Source organism: Narcine bancroftii, chromosome 3 (assembly GCF_036971445.1).
Source record: "Narcine bancroftii isolate sNarBan1 chromosome 3, sNarBan1.hap1, whole genome shotgun sequence".
Lineage (NCBI taxonomy): Eukaryota > Metazoa > Chordata > Chondrichthyes > Torpediniformes > Narcinidae > Narcine > Narcine bancroftii.
The window spans coordinates 193542412-193548411 of NC_091471.1; positions in this window are offsets into that span (position 1 = coordinate 193542412).

Consider the following 6000-nt stretch of genomic DNA (forward strand, 5'->3'; position numbering starts at 1 on the left):
CACAATGAAAACAGGAGAGAACTAGTTTCATATTAATCTTTAGGAGCAGATGTAAGACTAATCTTAAATATAAATAATGTTAGCTGTAGCTGTGCATAAAACACGTTATATTTTCAGTTTACCAAATAGCACAGCTGAATTGGAAGTGCATATTAGATTTGTAATTCTTAAATCTCATAGGTACAGTGATGCATTTTACACCAAATCTAAAACAGAGCAAGGTTAGAACTTTCCAATATATTCGGAAAAATAGTAATTCTAAGTAATAAAAAATATCCCTTTCATTAGTCGACATAGTCTTTATTTAATGAGTACAAAACCAAATTTATATATGATCATGGTTCACATTATGCCATCAATCTAAAAGTCCATATTTTTTTATTTTAATATAAATGTAATAAAAGCAGATCAGAGCAGTTTTAATGAAAGGTATTCTGATTATTTGTCACTTTTATAAAAGTGACATTAGGAATTTGGAGGCTATATCGACATGACATTGGAAAGAAAAAGCTAAGCTTAGTTATTTAAAAAACAGATTTTACTATATTTTAAAATGTGTTCATAGTTTACAAAGGTGACCCTTAGCAGTCTGCCATGGAAGGTATGGGAACAGATGGACCTGTTCTTTGAGTTAGGTTCTCAGTAAGGTTTTCAGAGATGTTGAGAGCGAGTCTTTGAAGGGTCACCACATCCTCCAGTTCCCTACACTGTCTGAAGAAAAGGATGATAGGGAATTGTCTTTGAGAGGTTGCAGCTGGTGGCCCTGCTTGTGGCAATGTCTCTGGCCTGCAGGTACTGGCGCAGTTTCTTCACTCTATTCGGCTTCCCCAGCTATATTCATAGCAACTGGGTGGGGGGGGGGGGGGTGTCATGATTTTTGATCGACGAGTACCAGATGGCCAGAGGCATTACCACGACCAGGACCACATGCTGCAACCCCTGGGGGAACGGGCAGGTGGAAAGGGAGAATGCCATGGTCTGGAAGGCTGTCCTCCAAGCTCCTCCTGCTGAAAAGAGTTCCTCCCACAGGTGCTCCACTCCTTCAGTTCCCTCCTCTGTACTGCCATAAATGCCATACCACACGAATGTATGTTTTCCTTTTCCAGGAAATCTGTGACAGGGACCATGCTGCTGGTATGGCTGACATCCCCAAGTCTGGTTCCACTCCGGAAGCATGTGAGGAGCCATAAGTCTGATCCAACATGCCAACCCCCAATATGCTCTCGTGGTGCATGAGGACACTGTCTCCATTAGGGATCTGGTGCCCTCAGCAGTTCTGGAGACTTCCACTAATCACTCCACACCCCCTTCACTCCTATCCACCCATGATGCACCAGGGCCATGGCACATTACCTCACTCCCAACAGAGGACACGCCAGACTCTTCACTACATACCACCAGCCCAATGCTGACAATTGCATACAGGCACCCTAGACTGCTCCACAATCATAGATGGTATTACGACAGCGAAAAACCGGACCACTTGAAAAACTTAATTTGCAACTGTATCATCACCACTTCACCCCACCAGACTCTTTCTAAAAAAAAGCGATGAATGTGGTAAATCACTGTATGTATATATTTATCTGTTTGGGCATACCCATTGACTGACTATAACTGTAGCCCCTTCCACAGACTCTTGAATAAAGGTGACTGTTCCACAGCCCCCTCCCCAGTGCAGGACAGTCGAACAGTATTGATGTGCCTAAGTTCTATATCAAATAAAAGCTTATCAGTTTACTCAACTTCAATCTTTTGGAGCTATTGATGGTGCAGCAGGCCTGTCTTCCCACAGTGGCCTCAAAGACAATTCCCCATCATGCTTTTCTTCAGACTTAATGTACTGAACTGGAAGATGTGGTGAACCCACCAAAGACTCAGTCTCAGCATCCCTGAGATCCATGATATTAAAGACTCAAAGAACAGGTCCATCTGCCCCAGTGCATTTGAGATGCCATGCCAAATGAGCAGCAGAGGCAGTGTGAGAGCAAGATATGACATCTTCTCCCAGAATGGAACCATTTATACACCACACTACCCAATGACTCAGTGCCAGGGTGCGAGTCTTGGAAGTGGTTTCAAATGATAATCACAATTCAATTGTTATACCGTTTAAAAATATAATAACTCAAAAGAAACTATTATTAAAATTCCAATTCATAATGTAAATCTATTGAAATACAGATTATTTTCCTGAGAAGTTTCATTAAGTCAATTTTTCTGCAAGTCAGAAACTTATTTTTTTCAGTAGTAACTCATGCATAACACTCTTCATATACTTGCCATAATTTGCAATTTATTGAATAATCAACCAAATACTACCCATCATTACATGACAATATATACTCTATCCTTCATAAATCCCATGAAACATTTCATTATTATTACTAGTTTGAAAAATGCTTTAAAATGTATTGGAGAAGTTACATAAAGTTGAATTACTATAAATCAAGTTATTCATAACTTATGGAGTCCCAGTACAGTAAAATTAAAATAAATTGAAAATAATAATGTAGAGCTCGTCAAAAGAATCAAAGACTTGTTGATCTAAACCAAGGCTTTTATTAGCAAAAGACAAGAGCTCTTCACAGGTGGCCGACCAGTCCGGAATGATCCGACCTGGCTAGGGACACAATCCTTTAAGGCCCAGACAGTAGGCGTGGCTAAGCTCTCAGCTAATCGCTGTAAGCACAGTCTAGATACTGTAACTATATACACTATATACATTGGTGATAGATCTGTACTATCACAAATAACTATGCTATTCTTTGCTTTTGGAAGTTCTGGTCAGATATAGCTGTAGAAATGAATGAAGAATTTGCTCCAACACTATTTCTGGTAATTCTCTCGGAAAAAACTGGGGAAGACCAGCTTGAGCAGGCTCTGTATCCATACAGGGTACAGATGTTCTGAGAGGTGGGGGAGCTTGTCTTGGGTGACTCATATTGTCCTGAATTTAAGGCAGGGTCACTGAGAAAGAAGACATCCTGAGGTTGGATGAATGCCAGCAGTTGCCTTGCAACTGGAACTGCAGCAAATACTATGGAAAAAAACACAATAGATCTGAATTCTTTGTGAAGCTGCTCTCAAGCCTTTCCTGCTGAACCATTTTTACTTTTAGTCAATTCATAGTGCAAGTTTCTGGAGAGAAGCTTTCTTCAAGTTGATTACTGAGACCATGAGCAGAGTAGAGCCTCACTGAAATCCTTTGACAGCTGGATAAGCTACATTTGCAGTGTTAAACCAGTTGCCACAACCTGCAAAGGGCTTGAAGACATTCACAAATATGCTAAATCATTCAAGAACAATTAAAAACTGAAATGTTTTTTTTCCATTTAAAATAGATGTTTAATGAAACTAAAATGACTAAATATTTTCAAATTAACTAATTCAAAAACAAAATCATAAATTACCTATAACTAAAGAAAGTTGGCAGTGCTTTTCTTGTAGTAGTGAATATGATGCTATTACAGTATCAGTGACACTGGTTTGAATCTAGTACTGTCTGGTAGGAGTTTGCACCATCTCCCTGGGTCTGCATGGGTTTCCTGCGGGTGCTCCAGTTTCCATCCATATTCTAAAGTTGTACGGGTGGGGGGAGGGGGTGGAGGGGATTAGTAGGTTAATTGGTCACTTTGGCGTATTTTGATGGTGTGGGCTTGTGGGCCGGAACTGTCTGTTACTATGTTGTATCTCTAAATTAAAATAAATTAAAAAAAAAGAATAAATACATTTCCTCCCTCCCCTTAAATTGAAGTGAATGGAGATGCTAAACCTGTGTCAGGTGCAAATAGTCATGTGGTTGTTGGACTCTCTGATGAATTTAGGGTGGCCATTCCAAAAGAAGGACATAGTCATAGGTTACTAATATATGCACACACACACACACACACACACACACACACACACACACACACACACACACACACACACACACACACACACACACACACACACACACACACAGAGTGTTCAAAAATAAATTAGATATTTTTGTAAGATTTAAAAGGTATTGCAAAAACAACAAATGCAAACACACTGTATATATGTTAACCTATAACCATTCCCTCCTTATGGAATGACCACCCTAGATGAATTCATGCAAGTCTGAAGATGCTGTGATTGTAGTAAAAGCACAAAAAATACTGAAGGAAGTCAATAGTTTTTGCAGCATCCATAAGAAGTAAAGATATGTAAGCGGCGTTTCGAGCCTGAGCCCTTCTTCAAGGTATGAGAAAAAGCTGGCAGGCTCCTGAATAAGAGAAATGGGAGGGGGAGCAGTACAGTCCAACAGACCAAGAAACAAGACTGGATATGGAGAAGAGATCAGGAGAAAGGAAAAATAAGAATTGATGTGGGGGGGGGGACGGGGCATAGACTTTGTTGAATGAAGAGCTGTGGTAAAGGAGACAGAGGGAAAAGGGAAGAGAAGGATACAGATCTACAGGAAAGGAGATGTGGGAGGAGGAAGGGGGGTGGTGAGGCTAATGAAAACTAATGGTCAATGTTAGTGCCATCCAGTTGGAGGGTGGCCATACAGATCTATGGGGAGGTGTTGGTCCTCCAATTTGCAGGTGTTCTCAGTCTGGCAATGCATTATACCATTGGCAAGGGAATGGGATGGGAAATTAAAATGAGTGGCTACTGGGAGATCCCTGCTATTGCAGAAGACAGAACTGAGGTCCTCAACGAAGCAATCTCCCAGCCTACATCCATCTTCTCCGATGTAGGGGAGACAACAACTGGACCACTGGATGCAGTAGATGATCCCTGCAGATTCACAACTGAAGTATTGCTTCACTTGAAAGAACTATTTGGGGCTCCAAATGTTAGCGAGGAAGGAGATGTGAGTGCAAGTGGAGCACTTCCTGCAGTCACAGGGGTAGGTTCAAAAGGGATGACTGGTGGGAAGGGAGAAATAGATTAGGGACTCAAAGAGAGAGCAGTCTCTGTGGAAGGCAGAGAGGGGAGGAGCAAGTAAGATATGTCTGGTGGTGGTGGCAGAAATGGCCAAAGATGATACCTTCAGACAGTATTGTATGAATTCAAAGTTATTTTAAATAGTTGTCCAATAACGGCAATTTCTGTCAATTCAAATGACAGCAAGTCACTTACACCAAATAATCTCTTACTTCTTAAATCTAAACCTTTAATGCCTCCGGGTCAATTTCAGAAAGAAGATATCTATACAAGACACAGATGGAGACAAGTATAGTTTATTGCATATTTATTTTGGGAAAGATGGGTTAAAGAATATCTTTTATTATTACAAGAAAGACAAAAAAGGTCTAAAGCTATATGTTGTTTGAAGAAGAATATCCCTAACGATCTGGCATGGAAGACTTCATCCCAGGAGCAGATGCGACGGAGACTGAAAAATTGAGAGAAAGGAATGGAATCTTTACCGGGGACAGAGTGTGAAGAAATGTAGCCAAGGTAGCTGTGGGAGTTGGTCGATTTGTAGACAATTTCTATCAAGAGATTTTTTTTAACCCCAAGGTGGAGACAGAGAGATCGAGGAAGGGGAAGGTGTTGCTAAAAATGGACAAAGTGAATTTTAGGTCAGGTGGACCCAAAACACCAGTAATATATCTTTACCTCTTACAAAATGCAAGACTTACTGAAGGACTCTGTATTGTTTCCAATATATAAAATGGGGGATTTTGGAAAAAATAACAACCATATAGGTGATCAATTAAACTTTGTCTGTGTGGGGTCATGCATACTTTATTAGAAGCATTAACAAAAATATAATGCAACTTATTCTGTATAATTAGTGGGAAAAAAAACTTGGCTTAATGAGTTCTTCAAGTCTTTTTCTCCTTACAATGGCCAGTCTTTTAGAGAATTGTGAGCCTGTGGCCTTAGTTCACAGATTATTAACCAAACAGATGTAATCAAGAATTGCATGTCTTCGAGTTCTGAATTATTTAAAAGCAAGAGGTCATCCATTTAAGACTGAGTTGGGCAATTTTTGTCTTTTAGAATTTCTTGATTCTT